The following is a 17,331-nucleotide window of genomic DNA, read 5'->3' on the forward strand; positions in this document are numbered from 1 at the left end:
TTCCGAGCTTATTGTAGAATGCCTTCTGCTTACCCTGAAGTTTATGTAGGCTTGTAGAGGGTAAATCTCACACAACTTGTCTCCCAGCAGGAATGGAAGTTTCTTTATCCATACCGTATAGACTGGAGGGGTAGAGTTATGTCTCTCTGGCTCAGGTCTTTTGTCTGGAGGCTTATCCTTGGAAGAAGTATGTGAAGAGTCTTGGGGGGGGGGTTATAGTAGGAGGCGGTGATGTCTTCTCAGTTTGAGAGGTGTTTGGGGGCTGAGGTTTCTCCTCTTTCAAAGTCTCTCTTGAGCCTTCCGGAGGGGTTGGGCTAGGGGCTTGCCTCTTTGCTCTTCTTATGCTTGCTCCCTCTCTTGTCTTTGTGCTCAACCCAAGCCAAGATGTTGGTCTCTACCTCCTTCTTAGACACTGCCTCTTCTCCCAACTGAGATGAGGAGACCGGAAGCTTCCACTTGCCCCCGCAAGAGGATGTAGGTATGGAGTCCTCCTTATTCAGGGGCTTGCTACTGCTGTTGTTGCTACTGCTGTTGTTGCTACTGTTGTTGTTGCTACTGCTGTTGTTGTTACTGTTGCTGCTATCATTGTGACTGCGGCTGTTTTTGTTGCCGCTGCTGCTGTTGTGTAGATGGTGAGGTTACGGCGGAGATGAATGCGTTCTTCTGTTTACATCCTGCCACCATATTCCACTGGACTTTGTCGACTCTGGGGCTGGAATCGGCACTTCCTTGGCTTCAGTGGTGATTGTTGCCACTCTCGCTGTTGGCTTGGAACCGCTTTTTTGGGTCAGTTCTTCATCATGTGGCCCCTTTTCTGACAGAACCAACAATGAGGGTGTCGACCCTCAACAACTACTGTCATGTTGGCCTCCTTGAAAGAAATTGCCGCTGATATGCCTGGGAAACCCTCTCTTCTCAATCGCATTGCTACTGTGTAGCTGCCCAGGAGACACCGTTTTTTAAGTGTATTGGGTCTACCTGCTCCATCTCCCCAAACTGGCTATAGAAGGCTCCCAGTAGTTCTGTGTGTCGGTTAGCTGGAGTATTGAAAATTTGTACCTGGGTTCTCCTCCTACCCTGGTACTCTGGTAGCAGCTTGACTCCCCCACATTTAAGCTCCCTGATCCTTGCTGAGGAGCAGTATGTCACTAATTGCGGAGCTCCTCTGATGTATATATTTGCCAGGTATATTCAGCTTTTGGAGGAGCTCTGCCATCTTCTCCATTTTTAGATCCCTGAGACGGTGTTCCTGGAGGTCAGAAGTGATGAAAGACAGGATCTTGTTCTCCATCAACTCATAATCCCCCGGTAGCGGCTTGAGTTCCCTTCAATATATTCCTTGTACTTTGTGAGGTATAAGTCCTTGTATTCATGTGGGGAGAGCCTCTTCTCAGCAGATCCCTTTAATGGCTTGGGCGAGGGGTCTTTTGTGGGGTTGGATGATCGTTTCACTGTCTTGAGGGTGTTCTGTGAGAAGGAGTTCCCTTTAGGGGCTGATTCCCGTGCTTTCTGTGGGTGTCTAGGACTGTTCTTTTTTTCGGGGATCTTCCCTCTAGGGGAGCATCCCCTTTCATAGGTGTCTCTTGAGGCAGCAACCTCCTTGTCGCATTCGTTTTTAGGCACTATGCCTCTTTTTTTTTTTTACACAGTGATCACCACTTATCAAGGCCCGGAAGCCACTCAGGGATAAGGGTTATTGCAAGTACATTACGTTAGTGTGGAGATTTGATGAAGTGTTTACTTAAGGGGGCGGTTCATTAGGAATTTGTTAACATTGGACTTGAAGAAGCAGAAGTAAACCATTGGGGGGAGTGGGGCTTGCTATAGTATTTCCGTGCGGGAACATGTGCTTCAATAGCAGTTTTGAACCATTCAGTTGTCTCATTTGCACACTGTTCCGCTGGAAGAGTAAAGATATTTTGCCATGGGGCATCTCTGATGAGCTCCCTGATGGCTTCCCAATCAGCCTTTTTGTAATACCTCGTTGTTTTGAGTAGTGGGTCTTCAGTTTTAGGGCGAGAATTTAGGCTGATTTCTACCATTATCACAGCGTGATCAGCATTCCCGAGTGGGCTATGGGCATTTGTTGTACAGTCATTGGGAACTGTTGTCAGAAAGAGATCTAGAAGTGAGGCATGTTGATCGTGCTGGTCTGGGAAACGTGTCGGAAATGTAACCATCTGAGATAGGGAATGAGATATAGAGAAGCTATATGTGGCGCTACCAGCTACGTCTGTGTGATTTGAGAATCCTAGCCAGTTACTGTGGTGGACATTGAAGTCACCAAATACATGTATTTGTGCGCTAGTATCGAGGGAGAGTGCTATATCTATGCTGTCTGGGACTTTGTTTATTAGGGTACAGTCTTGGTTTGAGGGAGAGCGGTAGAGAAAATATAAGTAGCTAATATTGTGTTGCATATTTAGTCTGAAGCACATAAAGGCCTGGCCCTCTGATTCTAGTTTTATTTCTCTAGTTAGGGGGAGGGTGTTTCGAATATAGACTCCAAGTCCATGCATATGTCTGTCCGAGTCCTTACGGTAGAGTGGGAGATAACCAGGCATGTTAAAGTGGTTAGAGGGTATGGAGGAGTGAAGGTTAGTTTCACTTAATGCTAAGATATCCGGGGTGTTTACAAGGAGAAATGACTCAACATCATCTAAGTTAGTTCTAAGCCCGCGGATATTAGTAAATGCAAGCCTCAAGGGAGGAGGCAGGTTGGTTTTCTTTGAGTTTGGTCCTGGTTTAAACGTAACTTTTGCTTGAGCTGTCATTTCATTTTATTTTATTTAAAAGTTTCAGTTAGGGTGGATGAGTGAGGGGGTGCTGGACAAGTAGTTGTGCAGAATACCAGACATGCAATACAAGTAGACCATCAGCTGTCCTCACCCACAGGATTGTGGCCTCGGGAAAGCCCACCGGGGATGAGTGCAGGGTCCCTTTCCATGCGCGACATGGCACTACAAACATCCCGATATTTTACAACTGTTGATGGAGCAGCCGCTCTAAGCGCTACCAAAGAGTTAGGGCTCCTGTACTATCAGTCGGAAACAGCAGCCAGGAACTGTCAATCCGGTACCCTCAATCCATTAGGCAAAGCCAGCCCAGTCCAACTGCACTGACATATATGGCACTGAAGCACCCCACTGTGTCCAGTTTAGGGGGATGGGATGTGGCAGGAGTGGGGAAAAGCGGCGTTCATTACCCTAGTCAGGAAACAAGGTCAACCACTGGGTGATTCAAGCGAGTCCCTGTGATAGTACCTCTACGCCTGGCCAATAGGCAAAGAAGGAGTATGAAAGCCGAGCGATAGACAGAGTCTATCTCCTCCTTAAGCAGTTTAGGTTTGCCAACCGGTGATTTGTTTGAGTCACCAGCTCTAGGAAGGTTGTCGTCCAGGACTGAAGAGGCCTCCCTCCCCTAGGTTTAGTTTCAGAGTTTTCCTTCTCCTAGACGGATGGCCTGGGAAGACCTACGGGTCCATCAGCTCCGAGGGGGTTCGCCCCGCGCCTGGGTCCTAATCCAGGTATTTCTGCGACCCCGCATGGGTAGTTAATATTTATTGGTTATTTAGGTTAATATCTCCTGGAAAATCGGGCATTTAGGTTAGCTTCTACAGAAGATTTTCACTCCTCAAGTGTGGTTTAAAAAGGGCATTATTATGCTGTCCATTTTCATTTATACTGAGAGAGGGCATACGTAAAAATTCATGCAGTGGAAGCAGTTAAATTTGCTACAGTATTGGATCGAGAGAGTCGAGTTGATGTATGGTTAGATATAGTTTTGTAAGTTTAGCAATGTATGGTTAGATATGGTTTAGTAGGTTTAGGAATGTATGGTTAGATATGGTTTAGTAGGTTTAGGAATTAGGATAAAGTGCTAGAGTATGATCTACTTTCTATTAGAAATTCTGATTTGGTGCCCAAACCGGACATTTAGTAAGACTGAAAGATTAGATATGTTCAGTATAGAGACAAGAGAACATTTGATATGGAGTACAGTTATACCTGATAGATATAGGTTATTGCATATTCTGTAAGTATAGTAAAAGTATAGATGGATGGATAAGTAGTATTGTATACGAATGCATGGAATTTTAGACAATTTGAGTAAGTTGCCTTTAGACTACAACTAAGGAGAATGACTTCGCCTTTCTCTTAATATCCGGAAGTTTTTATTTCAATGAGTACCGGTTTAGTTTGTGTAATAATTATTGCAATACTATCTCTTAATAAAGAGATATTAACGGTTACTGTTCATTATAGATTACTTTAAGTCAATGTATTGGACTAAGGCTAGTAAGTATTTACTTAGAAGCTTGGTTATGGGTTGGGAGTTATAATCGGGAGCATGCCTAGGAAATTTTAGGTGTTAATGGGTATCGATTTGCGAGTTTGTTAAGATCAAGGGCGGAGAGCAAGGACCCATCTAAGTTACGTGAGACGGATTTGTTTAGTGTCAACTTAGGAAGTAGAGCAGATTTGATTTGTTAGTGATCAGGAGAAAGAGAATTTAAGTAAAAAATAATAAGGTTTGTCATGCAAAACAGACAAGGCAGTCATCTTGGAGGTAAAGTATCTATAGGAGGTACTTGCTTAGTATACAAGCAGCAGTATTTTGTAGTTTGGAGAGGAATTTTAGGTACAATAGTTTCATGACTTATTGCAAAAGTCCGTAGTCAAGGTGAGGGACGATGTACTTCTAATATTGAAACTGGGTTTTTCTAATTTTAAAAGTAGTTGACTAGAGTGTTATTAGGTGTTCTACTTTGCTTAGGGATAGAATAAAGATTTAAGGTAATATTCAGGGTGATATAAGCAGTTTCATGAGGATTGGATATATGATCACTGGATGTTGAACTGCTCAGGAGGATTCTTGTATCAATTAAGAAGGATGTCTTGGTGATATAAGATTTGAGAAATTAAGAGTCTGGGGATACAGAGAGCTTTGAGCCGATGAGGATTCAGTATAGGCGATTGTATATAGGTAACAAAGGTGGTTTAGTTTAGTACGCACGTATTGTACATATTAAGTATACTGCTTCAGTTCAATCCTCTAACGCAAAGGAAAATCCGTTTGCATTCCGGTTTGCAATTTTGTCAAGAGGGGAAATTTAAAAACAGCTTATCTAATTGTTGATGATATCAGTTTATAGACAATAGTATAGACTGATAAATTGTTGTGTAAGGCATAAGAGCCCCTCATCTTCAGATGAGATGATGGATCACGAGCATAAGTTCGGAGCAGGGATCCGGAAAGGAGATGGACGTGTACAAGCAAGGGGGGATCACTGATGTTTATAACTTTTTATTTTTTTTTTCCTTAAAAAAAAAAAAAAAAAAAAAAAAAAATTTTTCCGCAGATTCAACCGACATAAGTCCAGCTCAAATAAACAGAAGTTTATAGAAGCTAGAAATAATTGTAAGAGAGTGATAGACACAGCTAAGTCAGATTACTCTGAAACCACCAGAAAGCGCATCGAAGCACAGAAATTAGGAACCCGGGATTTTTGGAAAATCTACAACAGCGTAGTTAATAATGGACAGTCAATTATTCCCCCACTAACAAACAATCATGAGGTTGCTTGCACGGCAACTGACAAGGCTAATCTGCTTGCCAGTCGGTTTGCCTCAAACTCCACACTGAACTCGGTACACCACTCACTCCCTGATTTTCCTCTGCGAACAGACGCCACACTTGACGACTTGAAAATCACCCCTTCTCAGGTACATGCTATTATAAAAAACCTAGACACCTCTAAAGCATGTGGACCAGATCTCATCCCGGCTGTGCTATTAAAAAAATGCTCTGCCGAGGTTGCTCCAGTTCTGTCCAAACTTTACAATAAATGCCTTAACGAATCTTGTTTTCCCGACTGCTGGAAAACCGCCTCTGTGGTACCAGTCTTCAAGAATTCTGGTGAAAGAACTGACCCACTAAATTATCGCCCCATTAGCCTCCTCCCGCTTTTCGCCAAAATATTTGAGTCCTTAGTTAATAAAGCCCTAGTCCAGCACCTAACAGCTGCTAAACTCTTGACTGACAAACAATATGGATTCAGGCAAGCCCGTTCAACAGCAGATATCTTAACTGTAGTTTCTGAACGTATATACCGTTCATTGGATAAAACAGGGGAGGGTAGAGCGGTGGCCCTTGATATATCTAAGGCTTTTGACAGGGTATGGCACGATGGTCTTCTAAGGAAAATTAGATCATATGGAATCACTGGAAGAATTCATAACGTAATTAAATCCTTCTTAAGTAATAGAAAAATCAAAGTTGTCCTCGACGGACGTACATCCAAACAATATGACATAAATGCGGGAGTGCCTCAGGGGTCTATCCTTGGACCTCTATTGTTCCTGATATTCATAAACGACCTCCCTGATAATATTGTTTCGGAGATGGGTATATTTGCCGATGACACCACTCTCTATAACAGATATGAGGGGAAAACAAATGAACACATATCCAAGAAAATGGCAGAAACACTAGAGGATGACCTCCAATCCGTAGTGGAATGGGGACAAAAATGGTTGGTCTCATTCAATGCTGCTAAGACTAAGCTTGTTTCCTTCAATAACTACAAGAAACCTTCTCTACCACCAATAGCAATGGCCAAGAACACATTGCCTGAAAGTACTTCTTTTAAACTCCTCGGCCTAACGTTTACAGGGAATATGAACTGGAATAGATACATTGAGAGCATTGCCAAGGCTGCTGCAAGGAAGGTTGGCTCCCTCTACCGTGCTAGAAAACTACTTACGCCTGCCAGTATCCTATACCTCTATAAGGCAACCATTCGCCCATGTATGGAGTACTGTTGTCACATCTGGGCTGGTGCATCTGCTGCTTGTCTCTCGCTCCTGGACAGGGTTCAAAAAAGAGTCGCAAACCTGATAGGTCCTGAACTGTCATCTGGGCTTCAACCTCTGTCCCATCGACGAGATGTTGCATCCCTCTGCCTGTTCTACAAATACTTTAATGGTGAATGCTCTGACGAACTGCAAACACTTGTACCTCCCCGACGTAACTACCCCCGACAAACCCGACAAGCTACTAAGTCTCATCCCTTTACAGTGGAGATCCCTAGGTGCAAGAAAGCCTTTTACTCCAATAGTTTCTTCCCCAGAACTGCGGGTCTTTGGAACTCCCTTCCGGGATTCTGCTTTCCCAACTGCAATGATATGCAGAAGTTCAAGTGTAATGTTAACAAACATCTTTCTACTCTTCTCCCTTCATAATGACCCCGCTAATTAATTCCCTAATAGTAGCCCCCTGCTTCAAAGTGGCACTGTGCCTTGTTTGGGGTGAAAATTGAATAAAAAAAAAAAAAAAAAAAAAAAAAAAGACATCCAAGTTGTAGTCCGGTGGGAAGCAGGCAGATGGAATAGAGTTCCACAGGCGTGCAGTTCTAAGAAAGAAGCTTTGTTTTCCTGGGAGTTTTCTCCCTTTTAGGGAAAGATGCCCTTCTGGGGAGATTCTTCCCCAGTAATGTCTTTTGGGGATGCCGGCTCTTGGTTTGGAAGATCTGTTTGGTGGGCCTCCTTGGAATAAGCTCCTTTTTAGGAGAGTTGCCCTTGCGAGAAGCTGCTGCCCTGTCTCCATGTTATTCGGGCAGTACGCCTGTTTGTGTTTTGATGTTGCTCCCCCCATTTGGCCAGTTGTCAATTGGGGAAGCTATCTCTTCCGTGCTGGTGGTTGCTTCTTTCTTCTCTCCTCCAGTGTCCGCAGTCTCTATGGTCGGTTAGAAGGTAAGGTAAAATCCAAAAAATCATGATTTTTAACTGACGTGGAGACCATGTCCAAAGTGGGGAGCCGACTTTGGCGCCAAGAGTGGGAAAATAGAAATGGGAAAGGGAGTGTGGAGTTAATTATAGGGAAGACAGACAGTGTGTCTGACCCTCTCTCGCGGGAAAGTTGTAATTAACAGCTCAGATTCCCCCCCTCGTGGGGGAGCAGAGAAAGATAGGTAAAGTAGACTAACTAAAAAACAAAAGGCCAAGGAGAATAATCGACATTTAGTTTTGTGAACATTGAAATAGAGTGACATATTTCACATTGTGTATTTGAGGGGAGTCAAGTTTGATTTTTAGTTTTGATTTTGTGTTTCCCTATTGGGAAACTGGGCCGAAATTCCTGGAGGTATTGCAATTCCAGGTCAACCCGTGGCAAAGGTGGAGCAAGCCCCTTACTCTTCGCCAAGTTGCAAAAATCCGTTCAATATCATAATACCCAATGTAGGGTATTTATCAGATATTAAGCTGATAAGAACAGATACTACATACGCGATCTAAGCCACAAGGCCGGAAGCGATAGAAATTGTAGCTAACAAGCTTTATTTATACCAACTAATTTATATAAAAAAGAAAGGGCGTAAATAAAAATACAAAAATGCAATAATAAAAAAAATGCAGTGAACTATTTGATTTGAAATCTATTTAAATTGCTTTTTTATACTATTGTAATACTTTTGAAATATAATAAGTGATTTAATATTTTTAATTTTAACATTAAAACAATTTAAATAAAGAAAAGCTTCCATTTCCAAAGCTTCCAGTTCCGCGGTTCATGGCATAGGCATACATTGTTTAACTTTTTCGATTAAGTTCGATTTGGAAATACCGATTTGTAATTATATATAAATAATAATAAAAAAGAAAACATTTAGAGATAATAAATTTCCTTTTAAACAATAACTGATTAGTAAATGTTTTTTTTATTGAATCGCACATTATTTTTTTTAAGAGAAAAACAAATATTAAACAATGTCAAGGTCGTATTTTGTTTTGTTTCAAATATGGCGATCATGATGGAAGGACTATTTTTATTTTACCAAATACTTTTTTTCTTTTAAATACAGATAAATAAATCATTTCTCGCTTCGATATTCTACGTTATGATTTAAAATTAAAATTTCGCTATCAAATCCAATAAATCTGCGAATTAATTATCATTGCTTTCAAATTCCCTGATGAAGAGTTATTGCCCTTAGACTACGAAGAAAATGGACGTCAGAGAAGGTTTGTTTTTTTTTTTTTAGTTCTCTCGCACTGCAAAAAATTAGATACCAGGATCAGAAAATGGGATTGAGAAGTCAGCGCGCCCGAGGAGACGCACTCTGACCTGCAAAAAGTGCATGGGCAGCCCCGTAGACACTCACCGGTATTTCCCTCAGGCGGTGGCGATTGGCAATAAACTAACACTTTCTTAAAGAATGAGGGCAAAGCCTAAGAGGGGAGACCTCCTAGAATTGCACAGAACTAAATTCCCACCGCAAAAAAATCAACAAGGACCAGATCATTGCCGGAATGGTCTAATCTGTGTTGATTCTGGGGGCCGAGGATAAAACAAAACAAAATCTGTATAGGTATGAATTAGGCAAAAAAACGCCAATTGTTAACTTTTGGGGAAAATTTAACATTTAAAATTTAATTAAAAATAGTAGAAAAAGTTTTACATTATTCTGATTTCTATATGATAAAATTCAGGGTTTTATCTTTCTGGGAAAAAAAAGTTACTCAGAAATAATGAATTTTAATAAATGTAATTTCGTTTTAAAAAACAGCAACAACTTGATTTTCCGGCAATTTTTGGCGGTGCCTAGTATGAATCATGATTTCATATTGTGGTTTTGTTGAAATTCTTTTTTGTAACAGCAATTGTGCAACCCTCTTGGCCTTCGAAAGTGTAGTATCTGTTCTTAAGATGCTGCACTTCAATTTCTTGTTCTCTGTCAGGGGAGGCATTGTAAATAGGAACAATTGTGCAACCCTCAGTATACATTTATTATATCTTTATTCTGGTTCTTATATTTGATTTTCTGTATTTTGTGCCCTTTATTGAAATTAGTTTCGTATATTTTCGGTTTATATGAAACAGCCTTTAATTTTAATAAAAGAGCAATGCTAGCTCCCTGAAAAATGACGTCACTGGTTCCAGCGCGCCAATTGGTTCTTTTGAATTTCTGGCCGCAAGGAGATTAAGCATGTTTCATTGCCTGTTGTGGACGAGGATTTCCCCAAACCTTTCTTTCAAAGAAGTATAACCTTAAAATAGAATACCCGGTCACAACGAGGCAAACTTCTGCAAACTTTATTTACGCGGCAACGGCATGCGCATATTTTGAAGGAGAGTAATTTCAAAGACTGAGAATTGAGAAAAAATGCACATGTGCTGTTTGCCATCTACTTTGTGACTACTTTCCTTAAAATTTATTGTATTTATTGAGACAGTGATTAGGAAGTATTCCTACTTGAATTTTTTTATATTGTATTCATTCGTCGATACGACATTTTCAATATAAGAACCAGCGTTTTTTGTATTATATTTTATTACCTGGCGTTCTTTGTTTTTGTATTTAATGCTTGCAAAGGAAAAATTTGCAACTTTTTGTAAATAAAATCTCTTCTTCGTTTTTAAATAAGACTTTTATATTTTATTCTTTACCCCCCCCCCCCCTTTTATTTCATCCTTTTATTTTTTTAGTTCCGTGTCGCATTTATCTGAAAGAGGATAAATTTCTGAAATTTTACAAATTTTCTACCCTTATTTACAAACATTTTAGAAATTTTCTATCCTTATTTAAAAACATTTTGGAAATTTTCTATCCTTATTTAAAAACATTTTAGAAATTTTCTATCCTTATTTAAAAACATTTTGGAAATTTTCTATCCTTATTTAAAAACATTTTAGAAATTTCTACCCTTATTAAAAAACATTTTGGAAATTTTCTACCCTTATTTTAAAGCATTTTGGAAATTTTCTATCCTTATTTAAAAACATTTTGGAAATTTTCTATCCTTATTTAAAAACATTTTAGAAATTTCTACCCTTATTTAAAAACATTTTGGAAATTTTCTATCCTTATTTTAAAGCATTTTGGAAATTTTCTATCCTTATTTAAAAACATTTTGGAAATTTTCTATCCTTATTTAAAAACATTTTGGAAATTTTCTATCCTTATTTAAAAACATTTTAGAAATTTCTACCCTTATTTAAAAACATTTTGGAAATTTTCTATCCTTATTTTAAAGCATTTTGGAAATTTTCTATCCTTATTTTAAAGCATTTAGGAATACTTTGAAAATTAAGCGCATTCTTTCCTATTTCGAGACATGTTTTAATTCTCTTCCTGTCAAGCTAGAGTTAAACGCGCTCATTACACCAGCCCACTTCTGGACCCTTTCTGTTACTTCTGTGTACCTTACGCCTGTCTTTATAGATTCTTTCGACTACTACAATTCCACTCCTACATAATGTTAAGAAAACTTTTAATTTTGCGTGTCTGCTCCGAACATTTGACATTCGCCTTAAATTCACGTATTTAGTATAGTACGTCTGTATAGAGATTGGAATATTATATTTAGTTCATTTCTGAATTTAGCACTTTTATGTACGTCTAATATATCTTTATTTATATCTATCTAATATATTTTATATACGTCTAGTATAGCGCACTATTTTTCGTATATATTTTTCCCAATAATTAGAATTAGAATTGAAGTTGTAACATTCATGATCCACCTTCGGAATGAAATCTGAATTTTACTTGCATTAGTTGAAATTCCACAGGTATTGTAGTTTACGCTGGAAGATTTTCTGTCTTTATACAGTGAATAAGAGATCTTGCTAGACTGAGGTAATTTGATTTTTCGTCCTAATCCAGCATGTCTGATATTTTTTGGAAGCTGGATTTCCGCACTTTAAGAACCGACTTTTATCTAACTATGCCCTCGTGGGGGCGCAAGTAAATAGGGACGCTGTGTCCGAAACTGGTGTTAGTTATATGCATGTATTTTTCCCCAATATGTTAAAAGACAAAGAAATAAGTACATACCCCATTATTTCGATTTGTAATAACCATGTGTGTTTTCTCACATATATTTAATGTCTCTGAGTTGTGAATTAACTGGACGATACCATTACAAATATTGTATTATGCATTAAAGTCTACTCTCCCTAAGACTTGTTGCATTCGCATGCATATGATATGCTTCGTATTTTATTGTAAAAAAGATTTCTTGTATGTTGCAGATATTTATGATAATTTACGATAGCGAATTCATATCCATTTGCTTACTTGACTGTGTTATACTAAGAGTTTGTGAAAAAATAGTTACCTTTTCTTGGCCTTAGCCCATACTTATATTTGGTTGTATAGATTCCTTCAAAGATACACATGTGATATTGGTGGCATGTACCCTCCCCTGACGTAGTTGTATATTTAAACTCTCTTCCCACTCTTTTCTTAGGTTGCATTTCAGTGAGGATATTATTAGAAAGAGTTTTAAACGAACTTCCATGCGACAATTAAAATTAGTTTTAAATCCACATAATTGTAATTTTGAGTCATTGTGACCCTTTTAATTTGTAACTGGGGATTGTCTCCCTTGATATTTTCACTGCTCAATGTGCTGTATTGGTCTTGTTTTTTTTTGTTTTTTTTGTGCTATGAGAAAGGAATTTTATGCATATACCTTTGTAACCATTGTGTGTGCATTTTTTTGTGCATAATATTTGAATGCCTGTTTTTTATATTTGTTTGGAGTTAGTCCATATTTTTGAAAAACAAACGCTACACGATGTTGGTCACTCATTCTTCCCAATTCCTTGTAAGGAAACGAAAGTTTTATTGTTTTAGATTTATTGCAGTTGCAGAGGGAATTACCAAAACCTTACTTTATGACAATGAAGGCTGATGTTGATGAACGGTTATTTTTATTTTTATTTTTTTTATTTTTTTATTACATTTTCACCCCAAACAAGGCACATTGCCACTTTGGTGTAGGGGGCTGCTATCAGGGGCAACAACTACTGGGGTACTATGTAGGGGTTTGGGCAGCAAGATGTCGGTTCACGTTGCACTTGAACTTCTGCACGTCAGTAGAATTGGGGAAGCAGGGACCAGGAATGGAATTCCAAAGTCTAGCGGTTCTGGGGAAGAAACTACTGGAGTAGAAAGATCTTTTACATCTAGGGATCTCTACAGTGTGGGGGTGAGATTTTGCAGCCTGCCGGGTCTGTCTAGGGTGTTTACGTCCTGTGGGCACAAGTGCTTGCAGTTCGTTAGAGCATTCACCATTAAAATATTTGTAGAACAGGCAGAGGGATGCAACGTTTCGTCAATGGGACAGAGGCTGAAGCTTAGATGCCAGTTCAGGGCCTATCAGATTTGCGACTCTCTTTTGAACCTTGTCAAGGAGCGAGAGACTAGTAGCAGATGCACCAGCCCAAATGTGACAGCAGTACTCCATACATGGGCGAATGGTTGCCTTATAGAGGTACAGGATACTTTTGGGTGTTAGTAGTTTTTTAGCACGGTAGAGAGAGCCCACCTTCCTTGCAGCGGCCCTGGCAATGCCCTCAATGTAATTGTTCCAACTCATGTTTCCTGTGAACGTTAGGCCAATGAAATTGAGTTGTTGGGTGATCATTCCTTGTGTGAGAATGTCGACTGTTTGCTTGTAGAAGCGGATGCTATTAATGTTGTAGTGTTCTTGTCACAGGTCCGATTGATTCTCTCAAGGTTGGCAGATGGTGTGGAGTGTGATTCTTGTGCAACCCTGTGATATTCGAAACCCCTAAGGAGATGTTTGGAGAGTTATCAACTCCAAAGCCCAAATGTCCAGGCTTGGAAACTTTTTGCTGAGTGCTGGCAAGTTTGGCTTGGGAAATGCTACATTACAGTCTGAAAACTGTGTTGCAAATGCCACTTCTAAGGATCTGCATAGTCAGGTGCTGAAGTTTGATTTTTCTGGTTCACAGTTTGCTAGTGATATTTTAAAGAAAAATATCATATTGGGAATGAGCTTGCCAGGTATCATGAATGAGGATTTGTATTGCTATACACATAGATTCGAACAAAGTTGTCAAAAAACAAATATATAACAAATAAATGTTACCAAAGGCAAGATAAGTTACTCTTCTACATGTCTGGAAAAGTTTTTAGTTGTAATCCAGTTATGTAGAACCAGATCATATGCTTTGCAGTAATCCATGACATGTATAGATTTCTGGATCTTCTCTGACAATCCCAAACTATTGTCCTATCAATAAGCAATTGATCTTAGGTTCCTCTGCTGCCTTGCTTGGATTTCATTTGTTACTCAGGTAAAACTTTTTGCTGCTCCAGATATTGGTAAATCTCATCCGTCAGGAAGGCAGGCTGATAGTTAACAACTGCAGTACCCTTTTGGTGTATCCCTCTGGCAAAATACGTGCGTGCTCCAAGCTTGAATTATATGTCAAAATTCCACCAATTTGAAATGCAATCCTTTCAGGAAAATTGATAAGTTTTTTTGTTTTTTTTAATGTAATATCCCTGTACAGCATCTGGGCCAGGAGTCCTCTAATTTGGAATTTTCTTACATTGTTTTTGAACGTTGTCTTTGTTCACTTTCGACACACCCGAGGTTTGCGTGAACTTACTTTCTATTTCATTCTTCAAATCGGTGCTAATGCACTTACTGATCTGCGCTATTTTTTAAATCGTATTTCCAATTTTAATCAAAGTTTTATGATATGTTTTTTATTCAATTGTAAGGTTAAAGTACAGAATAGGTACAAAACACCCTCCTCTCCCCATGTTAAGAATGGCTTTTTAAATAATAACGTTATTATTTCAGCACGGATCAATAGGTGCATGAGTACCTTCAAATCTTTCAGTCACCAAGCACTTCCATTATGTTCCTTTTTAACACCCCAAATATCACCCCAAAACTTTGTGCATTTTTGTTCGTTTTTTACTTGGGAATTACCTCTAATCAAGGCCCAAAAGCTACTCGTGGATAAGAGTTAATGAATGTAAGGTGGTAGTGTTAGTAGTAATCATTCATGGTGTAAATTGGGTAGAATTTGATTATTTATGGGCACAGCTCAACAAAAACTTGTTTATATTGGAGTTGAAGGCTACCATGTTGTATTCAACCGGGAAGCAGTACACTAGAACAATGTTCCACATGCAGGCAGTTCTGGGAAAGAAGCTTTATTCATGGAATCTGTGTTTGGATTTAGGCACAGATAGAGAGTGGAGGAAATCGTTTATAATGGTTGCAGCTAGTTGAGTGTCTCCTGTTAAAGTTTGGCAAGGGGGAACCATAGATTGGAGTTCAGTCGAGCACTTGCCCTGAAAATAACATAATTCTTTTGAATTTGGTACTTCATTTACGTAATTTGACTTTTTTGTGTTGAAACAGAGGACTCTCCTTTATCGATTTGGGCTCACCAGAAATGAATTACTTCCCTTGAGCATCATTCAAAACTTTGTCTCCTTTTTTAATTATGGCCGGCGCATGTAAAAGTCTCTGCGATGTTCTTAGTTAAATAAAGCTTATTCAGACTTCAACTTTTTCGCTATAATTTATTTAAGAAAAATTGAGAAAGACCCAACCGACTGAATCAAACGTTTCCAACAGAATCGTGTTAGTTAAAGATATTGTTATATTGTTATTATCTATACACCTATAATTTTTTTGTGTGTATTGATATTCATATTAAAACCCCATTCATATTAAAAACCCATTCATATTAAAAACCCTTCTTTCTATTTATTGGAAGTTATTTGCTTCCCCTGAGAGCGCTTTTTAGTATCCTCGCTGTTCCCTTAAGTGCAATTGTCTGGATCTCTTTTGCACTTGGTTCACCAGGAATATTAGTTAGGACTTCAGGTTCTTCTTCATAAGCCCTGTGGCACCTATGATAACTGGTATGATTGATATCTCTCTAAGATTCCAGTTTCTTTTCATATCATACATGAGACCTTGGTATTTGGTCTGTTTCTCTCTTTCAGCTCTGTTCAGACCTCCATCATTAGGGACACTCACTTCAACTAAGGTCGCACTCTCTCTGACTTATTTCATAAAACTATGTCAGGTTTCACAGCAGCATTTTCAAGGTAGATGGCTGTAGGGATTACATGGTCATAATGTATGGTATATAAAGTCATTTCTAATTGTTTTTCAGGTTTATGTTCCCCAGGACTTGCTACTACATTGGATGTTTAATTTTTTACAGATGGTCCAGTGTAGGTACTTACATACTCCATCATGTCTCGCTGTGTAGCAGTCATCCCCCAAAAGAACCTTGCAACTTGATACCAGATGACTCACACTTTCCAATTCTGTGTGGCAGAATCTTCACCATCATTCTGCATTTACTGAGAATAAATAAAATCCACAATGCAAACATTGCCAGTTTGTCTGACCTGAAAAGTAATTCGACTCTATTTTATGACAGAATCTATTTAGATTTAAAGTCGAAAATCCGACTAACTTGATTTTATATATTAGATAGAATTAAAATCAAATTATCCAATTAAATAAAGCTAGAAAAATGATTCAATTGTTAACCGTATTTAGACGATGAAAGCAATAATTTATTCCTGTTTTAGTGTTTTCATGCAGAAACTTCACACTTTCTAGGATGTTTAATTACTTCGACAGATGTCAAACTTCAATTAATTCTTCTGCGTTGAAGATACAAACTGGCTCTGTGTTGAACATAAGATTATTCCTGCTAGATATTTAGTAATGTAATTTTCATAGAAAACAGGCATGCCTTTGTTTTGTGTGAATACAGGCGTTCAACTTGATGTTCCTGCCTGGAAGAAAGACTCAAGAAATAAACACGCTCACATGTTGTACAGTGTTTATGCACGCCAATGCCTCGCTTTCTTTACAGAAGAATCACTAAAATTTACTCCATCCCCTACAAAAACCAACAACAAAATAATTAGGGGCAGATAACTCTAATCTGTCTACTATCAAAAGGGTTAGGAGTAGATAAATCGAATCTCTATTGCTACTAATAAACTCATATGACCAGGGATCGCTTGTAGATTTAATATTCTCTAGAAACTTCCGATAAGGACAGAAGGGCCCAGGATATAATCCTGAGTGACTTCCATGGCATATAGAGTCATATTTGGTATGATGAAGACCACAAAACCTATTTTCTGTAATCCATAACGGATATCCTGCAACAAATCACATTCTAATTTCATGCATCGACATATACACAGACGATACTAGCATCTATGGCAACATTTCAAAGTCCAGCCATGACCAACATCTCTCTGAGTCTCTCTTCTCCGATATACATGGAAAACTTTTTAATCGGTCTTCATCCAGAAAAACGGGCTGATAAGGGGTCAAAATTAAAAATTTGGTACTTTGGGGATCATCAGATTTTTATCTGTTTGTCAACTGTTTCACAACTGTGCATGCGCGAATCTTTCACATGACAGCTTCCTTATGTTAAGAATAAGTAGGTTTGAAAGCACATTCTAAAGAACGTGACAAACTGGCCTAATGGTTATCATACTTGACTCAC

At 38.8% G+C, this 17,331-nt stretch overlaps 1 non-coding gene across 1 annotated transcript; it reads right to left on the reverse strand.

Moving 5' to 3' along the window:
* Nucleotides 1-8,120: 8,120 nt before the first annotated feature.
* LOC145256573 (U2 spliceosomal RNA) lies at nt 8,121-8,317 on the reverse strand. Its single transcript, XR_013864001.1, has one exon. It is a non-coding gene; the product is annotated as a U2 spliceosomal RNA (small nuclear RNA).
* Nucleotides 8,318-17,331: the final 9,014 nt, after the last annotated feature.

Source organism: Euprymna scolopes, chromosome 32 (genome assembly GCF_053919585.1).
Source record: "Euprymna scolopes isolate OS-2025 chromosome 32, ASM5391958v1, whole genome shotgun sequence".
In the NCBI taxonomy this organism is placed as follows: domain Eukaryota; kingdom Metazoa; phylum Mollusca; class Cephalopoda; order Sepiida; family Sepiolidae; genus Euprymna; species Euprymna scolopes.